A 26,098-nucleotide genomic window follows, 5' to 3' on the forward strand; every position below is an offset into this window, starting at 1 on the left:
AGACGGGAGGGAGGCTCAAAAGGAGGGGATATTAAAAAATAAAAACAAAAAAAGATTTGGGGGGAAAAATTAAGTATTTTTTTTCTAAGTAGAATAGTACCGGATAGATAATAAACACCAGCTGGTAGTTTTAAAAAGCTGAACAATATGGAGAATCTAGGTGTAAGACAAAGGAATGCAGAGGGTAGCAAGGGAGTGAAAGCAAAAAGTGGAAGTGGTGGCTTCAATGCCATCTTGTAAGACGCTGCTGGGCCACCCTGGTATAGAGCATTCTGTTAAGGGCACCAACCAGTACTGAATAACAGGGATTTTTTTTGAACACTGGGGTTTTTAGACATGACTGTGGGTACTGCAGTAGATGAGCCCTCAGAAGATTTCAACTGGCTGAAACTTGCAGAGGAAAGTCAACTCTGCCCTTAGATGTAGGAAAAGGGTATGAGAAGAAACCAACCTCGGAGACCTCCCCACCCCATATTCCAGCTCCCAGGTTACTGAATTCAGGCCCCTGCTGTACCTGCCTCCAAATCCTGCAAGGACCCTGTGTGCTGAGTCTGTCAGAGAGACCCCCAGAGGCAGCCCAGAGGCTCTCAAGAGACATCTACCCTGTGGCCTTTGCCACTGATTATGTAAAAAAGGAAATTGGATCCAGATCCTTTTCAGACACTCCAAATAGATGCTTCAGGGACATTTAGGTATCTCTGGCCCTCCAGTGTTTGATGGTGAGAGAGAAGAAGCTAGATGGATAGGAAAGGAGGCTCAGGGACCTCAGAATATCAGGTTTTATATGGACTGTCCCACTTTGCTTCTCCTGGCCAAAGTCCCACCAAAACACTAAACACCAAATACTCTCTACCCACATCATAAATAACAATAATGGTAACAGCCACTCAAAATACAGACTGCTTAACCACATCACCTGCTTGTCTGCTGCTGCTGCTGCTAAGTCACTTCAGTCGTGTCCGACTCTGTGTGATTCCATAGACGGCAGCCCATCAGGCTCCCCCGTCCCTGGGATTCTCCAGGCAAGAACACTGGAGTGGGTTGCCATTTCCTTCTCCAATGTGTGAAAGTGAAAAGGGAAAGTGAAGTCGCTCATAGTAAAACAAGCAATATACCTTCTGGAAAGAATAAGGACCCTGATCTACAGGTCACATTCAATGCAGGCATATCTGTAGTAACTTCTACCCACAAGCCGAATTGTGTTGAAATCCATTACAAATTAAAGACAGCTTGTCTCCTTGAAAACGTTCATGTCAACTGCCACTTTGTCTCATGGTAGCAGAGTGAAGACAGATCAGTGACAATCTTGATCTTTTTGCTAGTTTCCAGATGTGCCGAAATAACTCCATTTCTTCTAAATTTATCAAAGTGTTGACAGACAGAGAAATGCCAAGCTGTCAGTTGGAACAGAGACCTCACTTCAGTTTTCAAAATAAATGCATCCTAAAGAAGTCCTCGGAGGAGCAAATGGCAACCCACTCTAGTATTCTTGCCTGGGAAATCCCATGGACCAGAAGGAGCCTGGAGGGCTATAGTCTATGGGGTTGCAAAGAGTTTGATGTGGCTTAGCAATTAAACACCAACAACAACAGCAAAGAAGTTCTACAGTGGAAATCATACCAGATCAAGCACCCGAAGAACCAACTTCCAGTTCTTGGCTTGGCTGTCACTGCCCACATGGATTTAGGAAGTCATATCACCCTCTGGGGCTTTAGATACCTAATCTGCTTGGACAAAATGATATTATGCTGAGAAAAAATATAAAGTTCAATACTTCTCCATTTTCCCCCAAGCAAATCCTCAGAGTCATCCTCTTCTGTCCTCCCTCTGATTGTTGACCGGGCAGTGTTGCAGGCTGATTGGTCCTTCTTCACCCTGTGATTTGTTATAAATAAGTGAACAGGGCAGGGCGGGACAAAGGGAGGGACTCTCTGCGGCCCTCGGAGAGCTCATTAGTGGGAAAAGCTTCTCCACTTGTGACTTCTGATCTTCATCTCTGATTTACTCAAGCAGTCACAAGCAAAAAGGGAGGAAAAAGAGGAGCTGGGGAGAAATATTGGTTAGAGAGCATTGGGACTTGAGAGAGAAGGCAGCACGACTGAGAAAAAGCAGGGAGTCGCTCCAACTCCGAGCAGACTTTGGGGGCTGCTCAAGTAAAAACTGAGTCTGGACTGGGACTGGACTCTGGACTAAAAATATGGGGGCTCCAGGGGATGACAAGAATCACCCACCAACAAAACTGAACCCTTGAAGGAGATGAACCACTTCAAGAGAACACCTCCAGGCAGATCAGAATCACAGGTATGCTTCTGGAAACAGTTTGGGAGGAGCTTCTCAGGGACTAAGTTAAGAAGGGGGTTTGCAAAGGCTCTTCAACAACTAGAGAGTTGGGTGGCAGGCAGGGTTAGCAAGTTTGGGGATAAAAGTCTGGAAGGGTCCAGACACCAGCACATGTATGGAGCTGTCCATGGTCCTAGCAGCCTCTGTCCAAGGTGTCAGCCCATGCCCATCCTGTGCCAACTCCAGAGCCAGATACCTGCCCAGCTCTGCTTCATGCCTGACCATGACTCCCTCCAGCCTGCTCAAGTTCACACCTGGGCAGCTGTGGGCTGACACCTTTGCCAGCCTCCTGCCTAGAACCATGGCACTATTGTACTTATGTTAACCACTGCCTACATGTATGGTCTGTTTATCTCTGCCTTTCTCAACCTCACAGGCTTAGTCTCTGCTCAGTTCCTTAAAACACAGCTGTAGATGGTGAATAAGTCACAAGGAGGGTAACTGGGACTTGGCCAAGCATGCAGAAGTCCAGGCTGCAAGATCAGAGGCAAGAGAACAGACTCACCCCTACTCCCACCAGTGCATCCTGAACAAGATGTCAGAACAAGAGACACCCATTCCAACATCACTGGGCTAAGCAGGAGCCCAACCCAGGTGGACATTCCCTAGGAGTCTCCCTATGGCTCCTCCCCACCCCACTTTGCCCCACAAATTCACTGTCTTTAAGAAGTATCAGGAGGATTTCCATGGTGGTCCAGTGGTTAAGACTCTGCCTGCCAATGCAGGGGACACAGGTTCAATCACTGGTTGGGGAAGATTCCACATGATTCAGAGCAACTAAGCCAGGGCACTGCAACCACTGAAGCCTGCATGCCCTAGAGTCTGGTTGTCACAAGAAGAGAAGCCACTTCAAGGAAAAGCCAGCCCACCACAACAGCCCAGTTCCCCGCAAGTCCAGAAAGCCCTCCCGCAGCAACGGAGCACAGCCAAATATGAAGATGAATAAAATCTTTTTTAAAAGAAGTACAGGGAAGTTCTGACCCACTGTGAAATAATGGGTCTCAATTCAAACAGATGTGGACCTGTCCCATATCCTATGTCCCAGCAAATGACCTTGAGCAAGTCACCAAATTTCTTTGAACCTCAGTTTTTCCATCAGGGTGTCACAAGCCCATCATGAGATAATGCCCATGAAAGTGCTTGGCAAACCACAGAATATGGTGCAAGCAGCAGTTAAATTACTATCCAGATACTACCCAGGCCTCCATTTGACTCTGAGCCCTGTCAAAGGGGATCCTGGAAGCTAGTGGGTGAAGGAGAGCATGTAAGTACTTCTATGCACCAGGAGCTTTTACACACGCTGTCTTGTAAGGCAGATCATACGGTCACCATTCTACAGATGAGGTTAAATTAATTGCCCAAGGTCATATGGTTAAGTGATCACTAAGCCAGGATTTGAGCCAGGATTTGAACCCTCTTGCCTGCTTACTACAGTCCCTTCATTGGGTCAGACCTTGTTCCCAGAAATCCAGAGAAGCAGCCCCACCTGCCCCTCAGAACAGATCTCCCGGCCGTGCTTCTGTTCCAAGCCAGACCTCACATCCAGTCAGCCAAACTCTGGAACCTGGCTTTCGACAAGGGGTCCTGGAAGACACAGCCTTCCTCACCCTACCTGCACTAACGTCTCCACTCAACCCTCTCCCATCCCTGGCGCCTCAGCCCTTCTTCTCCAAAAGGAGAAGCACTGGAGATACAGCCTGTGCCCTTGGGCCAAAGGTTCTCTAACATGATGGTGCATAAGAACCACTAGGGAAAAGCAACGACAGTTCAAAGTCGTCATCTGCAGAGTCATCACCCTGCAGCAGCAGATCCAGGTGAGATCCAGAAATCTGAAGATTTAACAAGGTGTTTTCAGTACCCTCACCCTAAACACACAGACCTGTGGTCTTTTCCCTGATCTGGAAGGTGGAACTGAGTGTAAATCCCAAATATTACAGTTCTAAGGGGCTTCAGAGGTTGTATAATGTCCCCTTTCTTCCCCCGCTTTACCAATGAGAAAAGTGAGCTGAGAGATAAAAGGTGATTCCTCCAAGATCGGATGACTGGCTACTAATAGAGTCAGGGCTGAAGCCTTGAGGCTGCTGACAAGTCAGCACAGACTGCACGAGGCCCAGAGAGCCAGGGTGGGGACGATGGGACGTGAAGCCATGGCAGTTCCACGGCCTTTGGGTCACTTAGCTGTGGGGCCCCAGGACAACTCAGCAGGGACCAGGAGCTTTTCCCACTGATTTATGAAATGGTGCCCACTGGAGAAATCCTGGGATATGATGCTGTTTGTTACTTCCCCGAGGAAGGCCCCAAAATGATGATCACAGCACACGGCCCCAGCTCACATGCACACACAAACACACATGGTCTCTTATTAATAACTCCCAGGCCATCTGGTACAACAGCCACTAGAGCTCCCAGGCCTAGGTGTCAGGTGCCAGGGGTGTGACAAGAGGTGGCTCAGGGCTGGATTCTTTCTGCCAGCAGGAGGGGAGTCTGTGCGATGCGCTGAATTAGTTAGAGAAAACACAGATGCACCCATAGCGAAATCTGGAGAAGTGTGGAACCTGCTTGGAGCTCAGCTTACTCAGCATCAAAAGTCTGCAGCCGCTCTGCCCAATACAACTTTCTGTGTTGATGGAAAAGATACAGAAATGATGCATGGTATCGACTCAGTCCAATCCTCTGGCTACTAGCCACAGATGGCTATAAAACACTTGAGTGTGACTAATGAGTCTCGGGAACTAGTTTATTTTACTAGAATACATATTAAAGTGAGTTAAGATACTAGCTCGCTTAAATCTCACAAGGTATCTATGAGTAAGGATTTTTCCCCATTTATAGAATGTGGAAGTGGAGGACGAGAGAGGCCAAGTGACTTGCCCAAGGTGTTCCAGTCAATAGCCCAAGCAGCCTGGATCCAGAGTCTCTTTCAAAGTCCTACATTCAGCCACATCCCTGCTGGCAGGCCGTGTTCCCGACACTATCTGGAGCGTGCTGCAATATACACACATGCACACACCCACAAGGTCTGGGCAAGCACCAGGCCAAGAGCAGAATCAAAACTCTGCTCTGCAGGGGAACCCCCCACCATGGCCTTGGCAAGGCTCTGGTCTAATAAATAAAGCATCAGCAGTAGCATTTGGGGCCTTGATTCAGTGAAAGAGACATAGGCCCCTGAGTGATGAAGTGGCCAGTCTGATGGGAGAAGCAAAATCCTTGCCCTGGAGCACCTCCTAATCAGATGGAAGAGACAGTGAAACTACAGGGGTTCAAGCTGGGGAATATCGTGAATCTGCAGGGACATGTCCTATTGAACTATCTGCTCCCTGACTCTATTTCAGCTTCTCCTAAGAAAGTCCGTGGATTCCTGGGAGCCCCCAGGATAAGAGCCCTTCTTGAGCCTCTCTGACAGTGGAGGTTTGGAGAAAGCACAGCAATCTCAATGATCACTTCTCCCACACTCCAGGGGAGGGGAGCCTGGCTACAGCTAATTAGGAAAAAGCATTAAGAACACGACTTACAAATGGCCCCGTGGTTCCCTACATCTCATTTGCATTGAGCTGTTGTTACCTTATTGATTATATTAAATTAGGAGATAGTCACACCGTCTGCAATGCAACAATTATCATCATCAAACCAATTAGTATCAAATGGGATGTGGTCCCTGTCGCACCAGTTCTGCACTCGGCTATTTCCAACACAGCCATCCCAGCCTTATGAAATAATTGCATTTCTATTCAAACAGCAGCAATCAGCAGAAATCTTCCCAAGAGACCCACCTTTCTCGCCATGGCTCTGTGTCAGGATGTCTTGTCACACAAGCAAAATGATACAACTGGTTTCTTTGATAGCACCAGCCTCAAGGGGGGATGCCTTCAGGACACATTGCCCCTGGCCTCAAGAATTCGTGATGAACCAGTCACGGAGTTCACACCCTAACCCCCCCAAACACACGTACCCTCTTATCATCCACACCCTGTCAGAGCTAGAATATACACGCAAAACATGTTCCAACCCACTTACAACACAGGCATACACATAACTTCATGAACACACACCACCAGCTCACTCTCAAGCAAAGGTTCACAACAAATTCACCAACACTCAAACCCACACACTACCATCTTCCTCCAAACTTCCACACAAGCCCACGCCAGCACGCTCGTGGACAGTCACACACGTGATTGCTTCCCCAACACACACAAGCAAGCAAACAAACACAGGATACGGGTTCATACACACACATACCCACCAGAACACTCACAATGAGACCCCAGCACACGCCTCACAATGGGCGCATGGGCACACAGTACTTTTGGAGACCTTCGAGACAGCATCCAGGGGGCTGGCAGGAGGACTCCTAAGATCGCCTCTCATGGCTACACAGGCATAGAAACCTCACTGTTTGTCCCTCTTGATGCGCTGTCCCCAGGTCTGGCATATTTCCTTTCAATGGTGTGGTCTAATGCCTTATCCAAGATCATTAATCACAGCTTTGCATTTCTCCCTCTCAGTGATGCGGAGAGGGCTGTGCAAGTGTGGGCAGGAGGCTCCGAGTGCTCCTGCGAAGCCGGAGCCTTTGGAGAGAAGCTTCACCGTGAAGTTTCTTCATTGCCTTGGTTCCTCTTCATCTGCTCACACAGCTGTAACCTGGTCACCATTTAGAAAGCACATGCCCTACGCCTTCACTATGCAGTAAATATTTCCAAGTGCCTCCTGTGAGCCGGTGCTGTTCCAAGCACTGGAGATTCCACAGTGAACAAAAACAAGCCCCAGTTCTCAAGACACTTAGAGTCAAGGAGACACAGACAATAAAGTACTAACCCACTAGATACATAAAATGTCAGCAGCTGTGATAAAGATAAAGCAGACAGGGAGGACTGAGTGTTTCAGATAAAGAGGTGAGAAAAGGACCCCTGGATGAGGTGACATCTGAGCAGACGTGCCAGCAGGAGGGGCAAGCCGGGTAAAGGTCTGGGGGGAGAGCATGCCGGGCGGAGGGAACAGCCCACACGAAGGGCCAGCAGCTGGGGCATGGGTGGCACTCCTCAAAGCAGCCAGTGCCTGAAGGACGAAGCATTGCCTGCTTCAGGTGTATTATCTCGTTTAATTTTCATGGGTCTGTAGGATGGTGTTATTATCATCTCCCATTTACAGATGAGAAAACTGAGGCTCAGAGAGGTGACATGACAATGCCAAGGCACAGAGCTCTGAAGATCCTGTGCAGAGATACACACCCAGGTCTGCCCACCTCCCGGCCGCCACTAACCCCAGGCTCTCTCCTGCCCTCATGCACCCGTGCCTCCACCGGGCTGTGACCAGGCTGTGAACATACAATCATGCTCTAGCCCACTTACCACAGTCATCAAAGTCACAACTGATCTATTAATTCCTTGCGAAAGTTCTCATTACACTCATTATTACAATGCACATGGTTATCGTCGTTAGCGGAGCTTACAACTACAAACACCATTAATAACTCAGAGCTCTTTCCATCACCACTAATGGGCCCTTCCCAGCACCCCTCACACATGCACACAGAACTAGGAAGGAACTCCAATGGGTGCTGGAGAGCCTCCGAATCCTCTGCTGTCTGCCCCCAGCTACCCGCAGCTGCCCCCCTTTAACCATCCCTGGGAGCCAGTCCTGGCCGTCATGTAGGTTCTGCTGTTGGCGCTAGGGCTTTATTTTTATTTATTTAAAAACTATATAAATTGGCCGCCTCAGGTCTTAGCTGCATCACGTGGGCTCTTTCACTGCGGCAGGGGACCCTCCAGTTGTGGTGCTCAGGCTCAGTAGTTGCAGCACGTGGGGTCTTAGTACCCCGACCAGGGATTGAACCCGTGCACCTTGTGTTGCAAGGCAGATCTTTATCCACTGGACTACCAGGGAAGTCCCCTGCCTGGAACTGTTTTGATTCACTTTCTTTTCTGAGTTTAAGAGGAAGAGAGGGCAAGCAGAACCCTATAGCATGTACAGAATTGAACGCTGACCGTGGATAATCCACAATTCAAGTTTGGGTTTTAGGCAAAAAGGAAGCCCGTTAAACAAAAGGGACAGTAGAGGTTCACAGATTTGGCCAGAATCCTCTCCAAAACCAGGCTGAAAGAAAATTAAGCAGTCAGTGCTAGATGTAAACATTTTCTTGTTTCATCTTCACAGCAACCCCGTGAGAGAAACATTATGTGCATTTTACAGATGAAGAAGCTGTAGCTCAGAGAGGCTAAACCACCAACCTGAGGCCACACAGTAAGTGGAAGAGCTGGAACGTGAACCCAAGTTGATCTGGCGTCACAGGCCAGGGTCTTGCATGAGTTGCCCAGATCGAGATGGCACACAGCATGCGGGGGGACACAGCATGTCCAGCCTACTGTCCTGCAGTAATTCTCCCTGCAAGTGGCTATGGGAGGGGGCAAAGGGGATTGAGTGGAACAGAAGCAGAAAGAGAGGAATTGGGGGAGAACACAAGGAAGATGAATTAATTAAAGGAGAGGAGGAAGGAAGAAAAGAAACAAAGAATGAAGAGGCCTCTGCCATGTACCCCACCACCCACATCCTTACCCCTGCTCCACCCTTGTACCTAATATGCATTCGCCGCTTGATCTTTAATCCACATTCTGACATGTGGAGAGACGTCCGGTTCACGGCAGCTGAGGTCCACTGTGCCCCAGGCACTGCACGTACGTTATCTCAATTTAATCTGCACTCTTTCCTCGGAGGCTCGGGGTGCAGAGTCAGAACCAAGCAACCACCCCACCCCACCCCCGCATCTCTGCACCTCTGCCTAAAATGTTGCATCTCCCAATTCATTATCTGGCAAATTTGCATTTTTCCTTCAAGAGTCAACTCAGGACTTCCCTGGTGGTCCAGTGGCTAACACTCCATGTTCCCAATGCAGGGAAGCTCGGGGTTTGATCCCTGGTCTGGGAAGATTCCACGTGCCACGGGGCAACTAAGCCCGTGAGCCACGACTACTGAAGCCCACTCGCCCTGGAGCCTGTGCTCTGCAACAAGAGAAACCACTTCAATGAGAAGCCTTTGCACTGCAAGGAAGAGCAGCCCCGCTTGCTGGAACTAAAGAAAAACCCACACACAGCAATGAAGAGCCAACTCAACCAAAAAAAAACTTTAAAAAAAGATTCAACTCAAATGTCACCACCTCTATGAAGCCACCCATGACTGTCACATTCTTAGCTGAAGAATGCAGAAGTGCATGAAAAATTCATTTTCTCCCCCTCCCTGCCTTCAAAGTAATTTCCCCAAGGTCACAACAGATGGTGCACATCTTTCCAGATAATTTTCTAGGCCCATACAAACAAAAAAACGATGTGGGCTTTTTGTCTTTTTATTTCTAATTTATTTAATTTTAAAACTAGGACGCACATTACTCCAGACTCGCTTTGTTCACTTAGTAAGTCACGAGCAACTCTCCAGGTCAGTGCATGCACGCATAACCCCCCTCCTCACCGCCTGTGGGACCACCCGCAGCTTAATTCAGCCAGGAGTTACTTAGCTACTTCCCTTTTGATGGATGTTCAATTGCTTCTTTTTCAGCGCTACAAATGCTGCTATAATGAATATCTTATACTTGTGCTCTGATGCTTTTATTCCCATAGGAGGGATTCCCAAAAGAGGGATTTGTGAATTAGAGGGTGTTTGTATTTTAAATTTTAATTGCTACTGCTGATTTTGTTCCCTAACATTTATAAGCAATTCTCACCCTCAGTGACGTACACAAGAGCTTTCTTCCCACACCACGGCCAGAACTGTCTTTTTTTTAATCTTGCCAATAGATGGATGATAGCGCTTACCTCACAGAATTGTTGTGAGGCTTAAATGAGGTTTAAATGAAAAATATAGTATCCAGGACTTCCCTGGTGGTCTGGGAATCTGCTTTGGTTGGGAATCTGCTTTGGTTGGGAACCTGCTTGCAGATGCAGGGGACACGGGTTCAATCCCCGGTCCAGGAAGGTTCCTCATGCTGCAGGGCAACTAAGCCAGTGCACCACAACTACTGAAGCCTTCGTGCCCCCGAGCCAGTGCTCCACGGCAATAGAACGCACTGCGATGAGAAGCCCACACACTGCGACCAGAGAGCAGTCCCCACTGGCGGCCACTGGAGAAAGCCCACATGCAGCAACAAAGACCCAGCGCAGTCAGTAATAAGTAACAAATTTTTAAATAGAGCTCTTAATTAAATATATATACACACATACAGTATCCAGCACATAATAAGTCCTTAATAAATATGAGACATTTATACAGCTCTGGAAGGACTGATGCTAAAGCTGAAGTTCCAATACTTTGGCCACCTGATGCAAAGAGTCAACTCATTGGAAAAGATCCAGATGCTGGAGAAGATTGAAGGCAGAAGGAGGAGCGGGCGACAGAGGATGAGATGGCTGGATGGTATCATCAACTCAATGGACATGAGTGTGAGCAAACTCTGGGAGATAGTGAAGGACAGGGAAGCTTGGCATGCTGCAGTCCATGAGGCAGCAGAGTCGCACATGATTTAACTACTGAATAACAAAATAACAAATATAGCTCTGATGTCATCCCATTATCATATATGTCAGGAAAGCCTAGAATACATGATGACTTCCAGGTTCAGGAGAATACATCTTTTTAAATAGACCGAGATTTTAATCCAGCCTTCCCTGACCAGCTGTGCAGCTCTCACCAGGTCATTTAACCTCTCAGAGCCTCAGTGCTTCATCCATAAAATGGGGATGAGTCTTATGTATTCTCCATCACAAGGAAACAACGGAGCTCAAGTGAATTCTTGACTGTAAAGTCACATTCAAGATCTCACACAGGTGTAGAGGGTTAGCTCTCAGTTCCACTCATGACCAGGCATGATCTCTAGTTCAGTTCAGCTTCAGTTCAGTCGATCAGTCCTGTCCAACTCTTTGCAACCTCATGAACTGCAGCACGCCAGGCCTCCCTGTCCATCACCAACTCCCAGAGTCCACCCAAACCCATGTCCATTGAGTCCGTGATGCCATTCAACCATCTCATCCTCTGTTGTCCCCTTCTCCTCCTGCTCTCCATCTTTCCCAGCATCAGGGTCTTTTCAAATGAGTCAGCTCTTCGCATCATGTGGCCAAAGTATTGGAGTTTCAGCTTCAACATCAGTCCTTCCAATGAACACCCAGGATTGATCTCCTTTAGGATGGACTGGTTGGACCTCGTTGCAGTCCAAGGGACTCTCAAGAGTCTTCTCCAACACCACAGTTCAAAAGCATCAATTCTTCAGTGCTCAGCTTTCTTCACAGTCCAACTCTCACATCCATACATGACCACTGGAAAAACCATAGCCTTGACTAGACGGATCTTTGTTCGCAAAGTAATGTCTCTGCTTTTTAATATGCTGTCTAGGTTAGTCATAAATTTCCTTCCAAGGAGTAAGCGTCTTTTAATTTCATGGCTGCAGTCAGCATCCGCAGTGATTTTGGAGCCCAAAAAAATAAAGTCAGCCACTGTTTCCACTGTTTCCCCATCTATTTGCTGTGAAGTGATGAGACCAGATGCCATGATCTTCGTTTTCTGAATGTTGAGCTTCAAGCCAACCTTTTCACTCTCCTCTTTCACTTTTATCAAGAGGCTTTTGAGTTCCTCTTCACTTTCTGCCATAAGGGTGGTGTCATCTGCATATCTGAGGTTATTGATATTTCTCCTGGCAATCTTGATTCCAGCTTGTGCTTCTTCCAGCCCAGCGTTCCTCATGATGTACTCTGCATATAAGTTAAATAAGCAGGGTGACAATATACAGCCTTGACGTACTCCTTTTCCTATTTGGAACCAGTCTGTTGTTCCATGTCCAGTTCTGACTGTTGCTTCCTGACCTGCATACAGATTTCTCAAGAGGCAGGTCAGGTGGTCTACTATTCCCATCTCTTGAAGAATTTTTCACAGTTTATTGTGATCCACAAAGTCAAAGGCTTTGGCATAGTCAATAAAGCAGAAATAGATGTTTTTCTGGAACTCTTGCTTTTTCAATTATCCAGTGAATGTTGGCAATTTGATCTCTGGTTCCTCTGCCTTTTCTAAAATCAGCTTGAACATCTGGAAGTTCACAGTTCACGTAATGCTGAAGCCTGGCTTGGAGAATTTTAAGCATGACTTTACTAGCATGTGAGATGAGTGCAATTGTGCGGTAGTTTGAGCATTCTTTGGCATTGCTTTTCTTTGGGATTGGAATGAAAAGTGACCTTTTCCAGTCCTGTGGCCACTGCTGAGTTTTCCAAATTTGCTGGCATATTGAGTGCAGCACTTTCACAGCATCATCTTTCAGGATTTGAAATAGCTCAACTGGAATTCCATCAACTCCACTAGCTTTGTTTGTAGTGATGATTCCTAAGCACTTGACTTCACATTCCAGGATGTCTGGCTCTAGGTGAGTGATCACGCCATCGTGATTATCTGGGTTGTGAAGGTCTTTTTTGTGTTCTTCTTCTGTGTATTCTTGCCACCTCTTCTTAATATCTTCTGCTTCTGTTAGGTCCCTACCATTTCTATCCTTTATCAAGCCCATCTTTGCATGAAATGTTCCCTTGGTATCTTTAATTTTCTTGAAGAGATCTCTAGTCTTTCCCATTCTATTGTTTTCCTCTATTTCTTTGCATTGATACCTGAGGAAGTCTTTCTTATCTCGCCGTGCTATTCTTTGGAATTCTGCATTCAAATGGGTATATCTTTCCTTTACTCCTTTGCTTTTGCTTCCCTGGTGGCTCAGAGATTAAAACGTCTGCCACCAATGCGGGAGACCCAGGTTCGATCCCTGGGTCGGGAAGATCCCCTGAAGAAGGAAATGGTAACCGACTCCAGTATTCTTGCCTGGAGAATCCCATGGACGGAGAAGCCTGGCAGGCTACAGTCCACGTGGTCGCAAAAAGTCGGACACAACTAAGCGACTTCACTTCACTTCCCTTCTTCTTACAGCTATTTGTAAAGCCTCCTCAGACAGCCATTTTGCTTTTTTGCATTTCTTTTTCTTGGGGATGGTCTCGATTACTGTCTCCTGTACAATGTCTCGGTGGCGGCCAAGAGGAGCTACCCCACGTCCAAGGTAAGGAGCAGTGGCTGTGTTTTGCTGGAGCAGCCGTGAAGAGATACCCCACATCCAAGGTAAGAAAAACCCAAGTAAGATGGCAGGCACTGAGAGCGGGCATCAGAGGGCAGACAGACTGAAGCCACAATCACAGACAGCTAGCCAATCTGATCACTCGGACCACAGCTTGTCTGACTCAATGAAACTAAGCCATGCCATGTGGGGCCACCCAAGACAGGCAGGTTATGGTGGAGAGGTCTAACAGAATGTGGTCCACTGGAGAAGGGAATGGCAAACCACCACTTCTTGCCTTGAGAACCCCATGAACAATGCGAAAAGGCAAAAAGATAGGACACTGAAAGATGAACTCCCCAGGTCAGTAGGTGCCCAATATGCTATTGGAGATCAGTGGAGAAATAACTCCAGAAAGAATGAAGGGATGGAGCCAAAGCAAAAACAACACCCAGTTGTGGATGGGACTGGTGATAGAAGCAAGGTCTGATGCTGTAAATAGCAACATTGTATAGGAACCTTGAATGTTAGGTCCATGAATCAAGGCAAATTGGAAGTGGTCAAACAGGAGACAACAAGAGTGAACATCGACATTCTAGGAATCAGTGAAATAAGATGGACTGGAATGGGTGAATTTAACTCAGATGACCATTATATCTACTTCTGTGGCAGGAATCCCTTAGAAGAAATGGAGTAGCCATCATGGTCAACAAAAGAGTCTGAAGTGCAGTACTCGGATGCAATCTCAAAAACGACAGAATGATCTCTGTTCATTTCCAAGGCAAGCCATTCAATATCACGGTAATCCAAGTCTATGCCCCGACCAATAACACTGAAGAAGCTGAAGCTGAACAGTTCTGTGAAGACCTACAAGACCTTCTATAACTAATACCCAAAAAAGATGTCCTTTTCATTATAGGGGACTGGAATGCAAAAAAAAAGTAGGAAGTCAAGAAACACCTGGAGTAATAGGCACATTTAGCCTTGGAGTATAGAATGAAGCAGGGCAAAGGTTAATAGAGCTCTGCCAAGAGCTGGTCATAGCAAACACCCTCTTCCAACAACACAAGAGAAGACTCTACACATGGACATCACCAGATGGTCAACACCAAAATCAGATTGATTATATTCTTTGCAGCCAAAGATGCAGAAGCTCTATACAGTTAGCAAAAACAAGACCAGGAACTGACTGTGGCTCAGATCATGAACTCGTAGAATTGCCAAATTCAGACTTAAATTGAAGAAAGTAGGGAAAACCACTAGACCATTCAGGTATGATCTCCAGGTGATTACCAAAATACATTTCTTAGATGAGCAAAGACCTTCACAGTCAGAGAAGAGGGAGGAGGTCTCCTGACCCTTGGCCCTAAACCTTCAACTAGATATTTACACTCCAGCCATTCTCAAGGACAAGACAAATACATAAATATGAGCATGTGGTTATCTCAAGGACCCCTGAAGACTTTCCTCCTGTTCACAAATGCCTCGAACCCAGAAAATATTGTTAGATGCCTGAAATTTTGCCATTATGGACCCATGCCTCCCTGCACCATTCCCTGGGGGAGCAGGTCCACTCCCAGGACTTCAAGCATTGTTTATCAAACATTTCCTGAGTATGTGCTCTGTGCCTAGCACACACGGCGCCTCGTGGACTCTACACTGGACACTATCAAAGGCCATCTCGCCATCTCTCACTCCTCTCCATGCTTCAAATCCATATTCCCATCTGTCTACTAGAAATCTCACCTTTAATATCCCACAAGCACTTGAAACTCAGCACACCCCAAAGTGAATTTATCAACCTCCTCCTAAACCTGCCCCTGCTTCCTCTGCTTCCCCAGCTCCAGGCCTGGCCTTTTCATCCTCTGGAGGTCCACAACATCGGAAGCCTCAGCCTTAGTCTCACCTGCAACCCACCAGTTAGGGCTTATAAATTCAGCTGCCTTCTCCACCAACCACCTCCTCCCTGCCCCAACCCAGGGTTAGGTGAAGGAGGCAAGGACATCCCTGAAAGTGAGTGCTTCCTTAAATCTGGCACCCGAGGAGACTCACCCTCCCAGCCTAATCCAGGCCAGCCCCACCCGCTAAATTAGACCAGCTCAGCTCATCTCCCACTGGGCTGAGGCAGCAGCCAGTCACATGGCCTCCCTCCCTCCTCCACTTCCAGTGATTCTCTTCCCTGCGACTAGATTAATCTTCCCAAGCCCCACCTTTGATCAAATCACATCCTCAAGGGCTTCCCTGGTGGTTCAGTGGTAAAGAATCCATCTGCCAACACAGGAGACATGAGTTCAATCCTTAGTTTGGGAAGATCCCACATGCCACGGAGCAACTAAGTCCATGCGTTGCAACTATTTAGCCTGTGCTCTAGAGCCTAAATGTCCCAAGTACTGAAGCCCCTGCTCTGCAACTAGAGAAAAGCCTGTGCAGCAATGAAAACCCAATACAGACAAAAATAAATATAAAAATAAGTTTTTTATTTTTTACTAAAAATCACATCCTCGAGGACTTTCCAGGACTCACCATCATCTACTGAATGAAGTATCATGACTTATATTCACACAGGACATGTCTGCCTCCATGCAACAACTTCTGTTTGAATCTACCCTGCCAAAGACAGCCAGCTCAGCACTGACATCTGATTGGGCCATACATGAGCACCTGACACAAGAGCAGCTCATCCATAGGCTACCTAATAGCCTATCACATGGCCTGACACAACTTGCTACAGGAGACAGTGGTCGTCAACTGAACCAATCAAATGTTGTCTCTCAGGGGGTTGAAATGGAAGGGGAAATAAGAGAGAGCTGCCTAATTGATAGCAAAACAGAAAAAGCAGAGGCAAGGAACTGAGCCCAGGTCATGTTAATAGAGTTAATGACCTGCAGCTGTGGAGGTCCTGGTGCCGTCTTAAATCCGGTTCCCATCAGTTTCCCAACCCTATGGCAACTCCTCTTGTTGGAGTTCCAAAAGAGGGGCTTTATTATGCAACTAAAATCACTGCAGATGGTGATTGCCGCAATGAAATTAGAAGACGCTTACTCCTTGGAAGGAAAGTTATGACCAACCTAGACAGCATATTAAAAAGCAGAGACATTACTTTGCCAACAAAGGTCCGTCTAGTCAAGGCTGTGGTTTTTGCAGTGGTCATATATGGATGTGAAAGTTGGACTATAAAGAAAGCTTGAGCGCCAAAGAATTGATGCTTTTGAACTGTGGTGTTGGAGAAGACTCTTGAGAGTCCCTGGACTGCAAGGAGATCCAACCAGTCCTCGGTGTTCATTGGAAGGACTGATGCTGAAGCTGAAACTCCAATACTTCGGCCACCTGATGCGAAGAGTTGACCCATTTGAAAAGACCCTGACGCTGGGAAATATGGAGGGCAGGAGGAGAAGGGGACAACAGAGGATGAGATGGTTGGATGGCATCACCGACTCAATGGACATGGGTTTGGGTGGACTCTGGGAGTTGGTGATGGACAGGGAGGCCTGGCTTGCTGCAGTTCTGGGGTCGCAAAGAGTCGGACACGACTGAGCGAATGAACTGAACTGAACTGAGGGTCTTGTGTGAGGGGGTGGAGAGAGGCCTGCCTTTCCTGACCTGGCTTTCTGGCCCAGCCTGGCCTGGCATTGGGTGGGGAAGGCTGGATCCCACCAACCTGGGGCAGGAGTCAGCTCTCTAGTGAGCGACTGTAAACCCCAGTTCCTGCTACACAGCCCGGAGCTTGGCTGTGACACTGCCACTCCCATGAGAAAAGGGGTATCTGAGGCTTCTACACAGTTCCAAAAAGCTGGAGACATCTCACACCCACAAATAAGAATGATTTTCTGTAATTATTATTTGTGTATTTTGCATAATTGTCATAATTATTACCATCAGCTCATCAACTTCCCATCCCAGCGTGCTCTCCTCCCGTCCTCAGCCCTGAAATCTGATCACATGGGGCACAATTGCCTGCCGCTGAATTTCTTGTCAGAGCGGGTTTATAGGGCTTCCTCCAGGAAATGGGATGGGATGCTCCTGAGTGTTCTTTTCTGCCTTGCTTATCCTTCCAGAATACTTCTGGGCCTTGGTGCTAACTGTGTGCAGGGCCCGGGCTCAGTGTTGGGCAGGAGACAAAGGGAAATGAGAGGAGCCTGCTTGCCCACTTGTTCTAGAAAAAGAAATAAGGCCTCCCTGCTCCCCTGCAACCAGTAGTGAACAGGAACTGACTGGTCCCAGTTCAGGAGTTCAGACTATCAGCATCCCACCCCAGCTCTGCCTTCCGATGTGTGATATCAACTGGGTGGCTTGAAACCAATCATGATGGAAGTACTTACACTGCAGAAACTGGCAAAAAGGCTTTTTTTTCCAGAGAGCTAGTTGTTAAACATGTATCAGTTAGTTCAGTTCAGTCGCTCTTTGCAACCCCATGGACTGAAGTACGCCAGGCTTCCCTGTCCTTCACCATCTCCCAGAGCATGTTCAAATTCATGTTCATTGAGTCAGTGATGCCATCCTACCATCTCATCCTCTGTTGTCTCCTTCTGCGGGCTTCACTCTTTCCCAGCATCAGGGTCTTTTCCAATAAGTAGGCTCTTCACATCAGGTGGCCAAAGTATTGGAGCTTCAGCCTCAGCAACACTCCCTCCAATGAATATTCAGGACTGACTTCCTTTCGGATTGACTGCTTTGATCTCCTTATCGTCCAAGGGACTTTCAAGAGTCTTCTCCAACACCAAAATTCAAAACCATCAATTCATCAGTGCTCAGCCTTCTTTATGGTCCACTCTCACATCCATACATGACCACTGGAAAAACCACAGCTTTGACTAGACGGACCTTTGTCAGCAAAGTAATGTCTCTGCTTTTTACAGAGAAACATGAATCAGGCTACCCTCAAATCCACCCTCTGCATCATAGATAGGATGTTCTCTAAGGCTGAAATATAACAGTGTCACTCTCCTGCAATGGCTCCAGAGGGCAGACACACTGAAACCACAATCACAGAAAACTAGCCAATCTGATCACACGGACCACAGCTTGTCTAACTCAATGAAACTAAGCCATGCAGTGTGGGGCCACCCAAGATGGATGGGTCATGGTGGAGAGGTCAGACAGAATGTGGTCCGCTGGAGAAGGGAATGGCAAACCACTTCAGTATTCTTGCCTTGAGAACCCCACGAACAGTATGAAAAGGCAAAGTGATAGGATAGTGAATGAGGAATTCCCCAGGTCGGTAGGTGCCCAGTATGCTACTGGAGATCAGTGGAGAAATAACTCCAGAAAGAATGAAGAGATGGAGCCAAAGCAAAAACAATACCCAGTTGTGGATGGAACTGGTGATAGAAGCAAGGTCTGATGCTGTAAAGAGCAATATTGTATAGGAACCTGGAATTTTAGGTCCATGAATCAAGGCAAATTGGAAGTGTTCAAACAGGAGATGGCAAGAGTGAATGTCGACATTCTAGGAATCAGTGAACTAAAATGTTACCCATGGGTAAGGTCAAAACCCTTCAGCATAAGGTGCCCAGAGCCCTGAATGACCCAGCTCAGTCCGCCACTCCAGCTTCCATCCTTTTCATCTCCTGTGGCCTTGTCTCTGGACCCCAGAGACAACATCTCCAGGCCCCACACCCTCCGGCCTCCAGTCTCCAGCACGTGCCGTCCCTGCCTGAACCACCCTTCCACCCTTGGTCCTGGCTTCAAGGCTGCATCTTTCTGGGAAGACTTCACTGACACTTGTTTGATGCTCCCTGTACCCCACTCTCATGGCAGCACGTGTTTTCATTGTATGTCTACTGACATGTGGCCCCACTCAACTACTGGCAGGAGTCAAGTCTAATTCGCTCTTTCTTTCACCTTTAGCATCTGGCACAGAGTCCAGCCATGTTGAACTTAGTAACCTCAAACTGAGTTGAATCCAACAGAATCAACACCATGGCCTGAGACAGGCTGAGGTCAGTATCCTCAGACTGCAGAGTGCTCTGATTGGTCAGAGAGAGTATCATGCTTCTGATGGATAAGTCGGACAGGTGTCCTGGACATATATCCCCAAGAAGAAACTCCAGGCCACCTGTTAGCAGCAGGGCAGCAGCCATGCCTTCTCGTTGACATGCCTTGTATCAGCTTGCTGGTCCCTGTTATTCTGCCCTGAGTGGGACACCCTCCTTGATGCCTGCTCAGTTCACTATCTGCTCACACTTGGCCAACAGCTTCACATTACTTTGGGTATGGGAACCCCCATACACACACACACATACACACGTGCGTGCATCTTCAATTTGGCCCCAAAACTGGCTGAGGCCGAATTTTTCAGATTCTCAGAGGGGAAAAGAAACACAGAGGCTTGGTGTGAGTTAATAAAATCAGCTTGAAAGGGGGGAATGTGCTATTTCTTGCACATTTCAGTATGCAAACTGGGGAGACTTCCCTGGTGGTCCAGTGGTTAAGAATCTGCCTTGCAATGCAGGGAACATGGGTTTGATCCCTGGTTAGGGAACTAAGATCTCACACGCCAAGGAGCAACGAAGCCCTGAATGACCGTCACCACTAAAGTGTCCGTGCACCATGACAAAGGAGCCCGCACGATGCAATGAAGATCCTGCGTGCTGCAGCTAAAACCCAGTGCGGCCAAATCAATGCATTAATTGTTTTTTAAGTAGGCAGACTGATTCCTACTCATAGCTCATATTTACTGAGAACTGTCAGGACACACAGGTCCATTAAATAATGCAAATCAAACAAACAAAACGAGTGTTTTAATGTGCTAGACAAAGGTCCATACACCAGTGAATATAGTCAGTCACCAAGCAGCTTGCTGAAGAGGAAAATTCAGGGTTTTCTTGGTCAGAAAAGGGGGAGGAAGGTGGTGGTGGTTCTGTTACTGAAGGATGAAAACTTGTACTCCCCAGAGGACTTTCTCACAAATCCAGAAAATCTCCAGTTTGGTCCAGTGAGGAGCTGGCATGTGTAATGTGATGACACCAGCCTTTGAGTTTTTTATTTATTTTATTGAAGTATAATTGATTTACAATGTTGTGTTTAATTTCTGCTGTACAGCAAAGTGATTCAGTTATAAATTATCCACATTCTGTTTGATATTCTTTTCCATTATGATTTATCACAGGGTATTGAATATAGGTTCCCAATGCTATACAGGAAATCAACCCTGAATATTAATTGGAAGGACTGATGCTGAAGCTGAAGCTTCCATACTTTGGCCACCTGATGCAAAGAGCCAATTCATTGGAAAAGACCCTGATGCTGGGAAAGATCGAGGGCAAGAGGAGAAGGGGGCAACAGAGGATGAGATGGGTGGATGGCATCAAAGACTCAATGGACATGACTTTGAGCAAACTCAGAGAGATAATGAAGGGCAGGGAAGCTGGGTGTGCTACAGTTCATGGGGTCGTAAAGAGTCGAACACGACTTAACAACTAAGAAAACAGCAATGCAGTACAGGGGGCTTCCCTGGTAGCTCCGCAGTAAAGAATCTGCCTACAGTGCAGGGGATGCAGGAGTTGCGGTTCCATCCCTGGGTCGGGAGGATCTTCTGGAGGAGGCATGGTAACCCACTCCAGTATTCTTGCCTGGAGAATCCCATGGACAGAGGAGCCTGGGGGGCTGCAGTCCAGGGGGTCACACAAAGAGTTGGACACGACTGAGTGACTGAGCGTGGACACATGCCATACATAAGACCTTGTTGTCCACCCATTCTTCAGAGAATAGTTTGCATCTGCTAATCCAAACTCCCAGTCCATCCCTCCCCTACCTCACCCCTTGGCAACCACAGATCTGTTCTCTGTGTCTGTGAGTCTGTTTCTGTTTCATCTGTGTCATATTTTATTTATTTATTACTTTTGGCTGTTCTGGGTCTTGGGCTTCCCAGGTGGTGCTCATGGTAAAGAACCTGACTGCCAGTGTAGGAGACACGAGAGGTGGAGGTTCAATCCCTGGGTCAGGAAGACTCCCTGGAGAAGGAAATGGCAACCCACTCCAGTATTCTTGCCTGGAAAATTCCATGGACAGAAGAGCCTGGTGGGTTTACGCGGTCACAAAGAGTCAGACACAACTGAGGGGCTGAGCACACACAGTGCTGGGTCTTCCTTGCTGCACAAGATTTTCTCCAGTTGTGGTGAGTGTGGGCTAATCTCTAGTACGGGCTTCTCACTGTGGTGGCTTCTCTAGTTGTGGAGGATGGGCCCGAGAGCTTGTAGGCTTCAGTAGTCATGGCTCCCAGGCTCTAGAGCACAGGCTCAATGGTTGTCACACACAGGCTTAGTTGCTCCACGGCATGTGGGATATTCCCGGACAAGGGCTCAAACCCTTGCCCCTTCACTGGCAAGTGAATTCTTTACCACTGAGCCACCAGGGAAGCCCTGTGTCATTTTTAGATTCCACATGTAAATGATATGATGTGGCATCTGTCTTTCTCCTTCTGACTTACGTCACTTAGTCTGATCATCTCTCGGTCCATCCACGTTGCTGCAAATGGCGTTTATTAGTTTGTTCTTTATATGAACAGCCTTCAGTTCTGATACCTCCTAGGCAAGTGCTACTCAAAGTAGACCTTTTCCTTGTGCGATGCTAACGCCCACTGCCCTCTCAGTATGTTCTAAGCACCTAGCATCTTTCTGCAGGAGGGGCAGTGGTCAGAGCTCAGGCTTGGGTGCCAGACCACCCGTACCCAGTCCCCAGTTTAAGCCCTTGAGCATGTCAATACTTCAGTTTCCTCTTCCATAAAATGCGAGTTGCAGTACCTAACACCCAGGGTTGTTGTGCGGATTAAATGCATTATTGTGTGTAGAGCCCTTTGAATAATACTTGGTAGACAGAATCTTTCAATCCTTTAATCTTGTCATTGAGAGAGAGAGAGCATTCTTTTTTATAGTCTTTTCCATTATTGTTTATCACAGGATGTTGAATATAATTCCCTGTGCTGTATAGTAGGACCTTGTCACTTATCCATCCTATATTTAATAGTGTACGTATTGCCAACAAAGGTCCGTCTAGTCAAGGCTATGGTTTTTCCAGTGGTCATGTATGGATGTGAGAGTTGGACTGTGAAGAAGGCTGATCGCCGAAGAATTGATGCTTTTGAACTGTGGTGCTGGAGAAGACTCTTGAGAGTCCCTCGGACTGCAAGGAGATCCAACCAATCCATTCTAAAGGAGATCAATCCAGGGTGTTCATTGAAAGGACTGATGCTAAAGCTGAAACTCCAATACTTTGGCCACCTCATGCGATGAGTTAACTCACTGGAAAAGACTCAGATGCTGGGAAGGATTGGGGGCAGGAGGAGATGGGGACGACAGAGGATGAGATGGCTGGATGGCATCACTGACTCGATGGACATGAGTTTGAGTGAAGTCCGGGAGTTGGTGATGGATAGGGAGGCCTGGCGTGCTGTGATTCATGAGGTCACAAAGAGTCAGACATGACTGAGCGACTGAACTGAACTGATGCTGATCCCAAACTCCCAGTCCTTCCCTCCCCCACCCCATCCCCCTTGGCAATCACAAGCCTATTCTCTCTATGTCTGTGAGTCTGTTTCCATTTCGTAGGTGAGTGCATTTGTGCCATATATTAGATTCCACATATAAATGACATCATAATAATGGGGGATGCTCTTCTTATCTCTGCTTTACAATGAGGCACAATGAGTCGCTCTGCACCTACCATCGCCGCTGCACCCCAGGGTCCAAGTATTGGTCGAAGAAGTGCCAAGGCTCTGGGGAAATAGAAGACCATTGTATTTCAGCCTTAAGAGAACATCTGTTCTCATCGTGGCCGTTACTCAACAATGACTCCTATGATGTCCTATGACACCCCTGTCCAGGCCCTCGGGATTCCTTCAGCTCCCCCACTAGCACTCTTGGCTAGGCTGGGAACCACACAATGCCCCGGGGACCCCACCTCTTCCAGGGTCCTTCCAGGGAACACACCCGAGTCTCCTCTACCTTGGCTGCCCACACATTTCCATCACCTCCAGAAAAGATTCTCTTTTTGATTTCCTCTCCTCTCTCCCACCTGCTTAATCACCTAGAGAGGTTCCAGCTTTAGGGAAACAAAACCCCAACAGAGAAGTGTCTTCCAGATGTCTCTTCCCAGCTAGTCTCAAAACACAACCTCCCTAAAAGGCAAGGAAGCGCAGGCCAGCTGCTGCCTAAATGGAGGAAAGAAAGAGAAAACATCACTGTCTCCAGTCATCACCCCGCACTAGAGTATGGGTGAGTGCTGGAGACCTTTTCGGGGTGGATCCCCAGAAGTTGGAGTCTGGCCCAGGAGCATCCCTCCAGCAGCCCCAAAGTAAGCCACACACTTCCTGTGTGCGCGGTGGGGACACACACCCCCGCTGACCATTATAATGTAGAGCAGAGAGCCTTGATGGAGGTTTTGAGAAGCCATCGATTCTGTCCAGAGAGCAGAGAAGGCTTCCAAGGAGCTTGGCTGGGCTGGGTAAGGAGGGCACACCAGCCCGTAGGGATGAGAGGCTCAGCAGAGGGAATAGCTAGAGGTTTGACCTCACAGTCGTGCCCAAGACAGTGGTGCTGTAGTGAGCATGAGAGGTGGGACGGGCAGACAGGCAGATGGGGTCAGGCGGCAGGGGCCTGGAGTGCTGGGCTGAGGAGCTTGGGTTTCATCTTACACGCACGCGGGGTCCCCGAAGGGTTTGGAGTAAGGAAGGGTATGTCCAGATTTGAGTTTGGGAAAACATTCTGGCTGCAGCCTGGGGAATGCATGGGGTGGGCGGTGAAGGCAGGGAAGACAGATGAGAATGCTGTTGCAATTGTTCACGTGGTGAGGGCCTGAACAGGGGCCTGAGGGACTTCCCTGGCAGCCCAGTGATTAAGACTCCATCCTTCCACTGCAGGGAGCACAGATTCCATCCCTGGTCGAGGAACTAAGATCCTGCCAGCTGCATGGCGAGGTTCGATTTAAAAATAAAAAGACTCATCTCCAAACAAGTGGGGAAGAAGACTCCACACAGGCAGGCTGGGGGCCAGGGCAGTTTCAATGCCACCTGTCACCAACTGTCCCTTCTATCTAAAGGACTGTTTCCTTCAGGCCCGCAGACAGAATCCTGTTGCCCACCTCCAAGAGTTGTACAGTTGGGGCAGCAACAGGATGGAACCTGAGGCTGGGGAGGGGCCTTGGAGAGGCCTGCCCAAGGCTGGGCCAGCTCCAAAGCTAGGCTGTAGGGCAGAGACCTTGAACCTGTCTCCAAGAACCCCATCCCCAAAATGACAAACACACACACACTATACACTACACACCCCCACCCACCCAGGCACACCCAGTTCGCTCAGTCCCGAGGAAGGCACATACAACACACACACACATAACGCCTGCCTCACCCACATCATCCATCCCCCTGCAGGTGACCGCCACCCACACAATCCCATTCTTCACCACAGAGAGACATCAGATTTCGGTTCATCACACACCCCTGCCACACCAACCACACAAGACATGACAGACTTCATGCATACACACAGCGGACAGACCACTCACACACACTAATCCAGCCCACACCACACATGCAGGGCTGAAGGAGGCCAGGGGGTGAGCTGGGCTGAAGCCCCATCCAACCTCCACCGCTAGAGCTGTGTGTCCAGGGCACTGAGGCAGCCTGAATGAGGCACCATTTATTAACTCACAACAAGGCAGTATTTATTCAGGCAAAACACGGTCTTGCAGAGTTGGCTCAAGTTCTCAAGCCGAATAACGCCCAGTAGAGTTCCATCTATGGGAACAAGCTTCGTAACCACTTCTATGTTGAGTGATCTCCATCCTCAGAGTGAGAGACAATGCGCCTCCAATTATAAATCACGGGAAAACTCTGATATCAAAAGCAACTCTAAATATATTAAGATGTCTGTGATGCTCCGTGCAGGCAATAAATCTCATTTTTTACCCAAGCAGATCACCGCTTTTACCCCTCCACTAAATAAATGTTGAATGAATACATAAAGAATATTGATATAACATGTGTTGATTTAATTAGCACCCTGGGAATCCTCAGGTCCCCATCTGGCCCTGGGTGGCTCCTTCTCGCCTCCAGCCATTCCGAGATGCCAGCAGGGAAGGGTGGTGGGCCTGGCAAACACCCCCTGGGTTCTGAGCAGCTTCTCCCGGTGAGGCGGGCAGCCCACCTGGGGGCTGACTGAAGACGCAGTGCCTGGAGGGGCTGTGGGTTTTTCTCTAAACCCACACTTGACTCTGTCCACACCGAACTTGCCTGTGTGTGGTCTTTGGGGAGGCTGCACAGGAGTGGAATATCTATCAGATGGGAAGGAGAGAGAGAAAGAGGAGAAACACCTTCAAATCAGAGCTTCAAATCCGTCGTCAGTTCCCAAGGACCCAAGACCGTGAGCACAGCCCTTCGGGCTTCACACGTGAGACACGGGGATGCAGAGACAAGTGTGCACACAGAGAGCTCACAGCGGCAGCTCACACTCATGTGTACCGACACATACGTGTAGCACAAAATCAAGAGCACGCGTGTCCGTGCAGCAGAACAGGCCCAGAGGCACCTACAGCTGCCCAGGGCAGAGACATCTCCAGGCACACGGGTACATGACACTCCACGCAGAAGGTGCCTGCACACACACACAGATGCTTGCGCACGTTCCTGGATGCACACGCTGCAGCCCGCTCTGAACGCCTTACCTTGGGGCAAGTGGGAGCAGGTACCTCTCGCCCGGTGCCCTGCCCACC

The 26,098-nt window shown here is 48.1% G+C and overlaps 1 long non-coding RNA gene across 2 annotated transcripts in view; it reads right to left on the bottom strand.

The window, feature by feature from the left end:
- Window positions 1-26,098, bottom strand: part of LOC129541417 (uncharacterized) — an 80,154-nt gene that overhangs the window by 48,851 nt on the left and 5,205 nt on the right. Inside the window, exon 3 of one of the 2 annotated variants that reach the window (XR_008682818.2) lies at window positions 25,324-25,660. The exons of the other annotated variant lie outside the window; for it this stretch is intronic. This is a non-coding gene — a long non-coding RNA (uncharacterized LOC129541417). Of the gene's footprint in view, window positions 1-25,323; window positions 25,661-26,098 lie in introns of those variants that run through there. 2 annotated transcript variants of the gene reach the window in all.

This window comes from Moschus berezovskii, chromosome 4, assembly GCF_049115385.1.
Source record: "Moschus berezovskii isolate FMDL1 chromosome 4, NW_MosBer_1.0, whole genome shotgun sequence".
Taxonomy (NCBI): Eukaryota; Metazoa; Chordata; class Mammalia; order Artiodactyla; family Moschidae; genus Moschus; species Moschus berezovskii.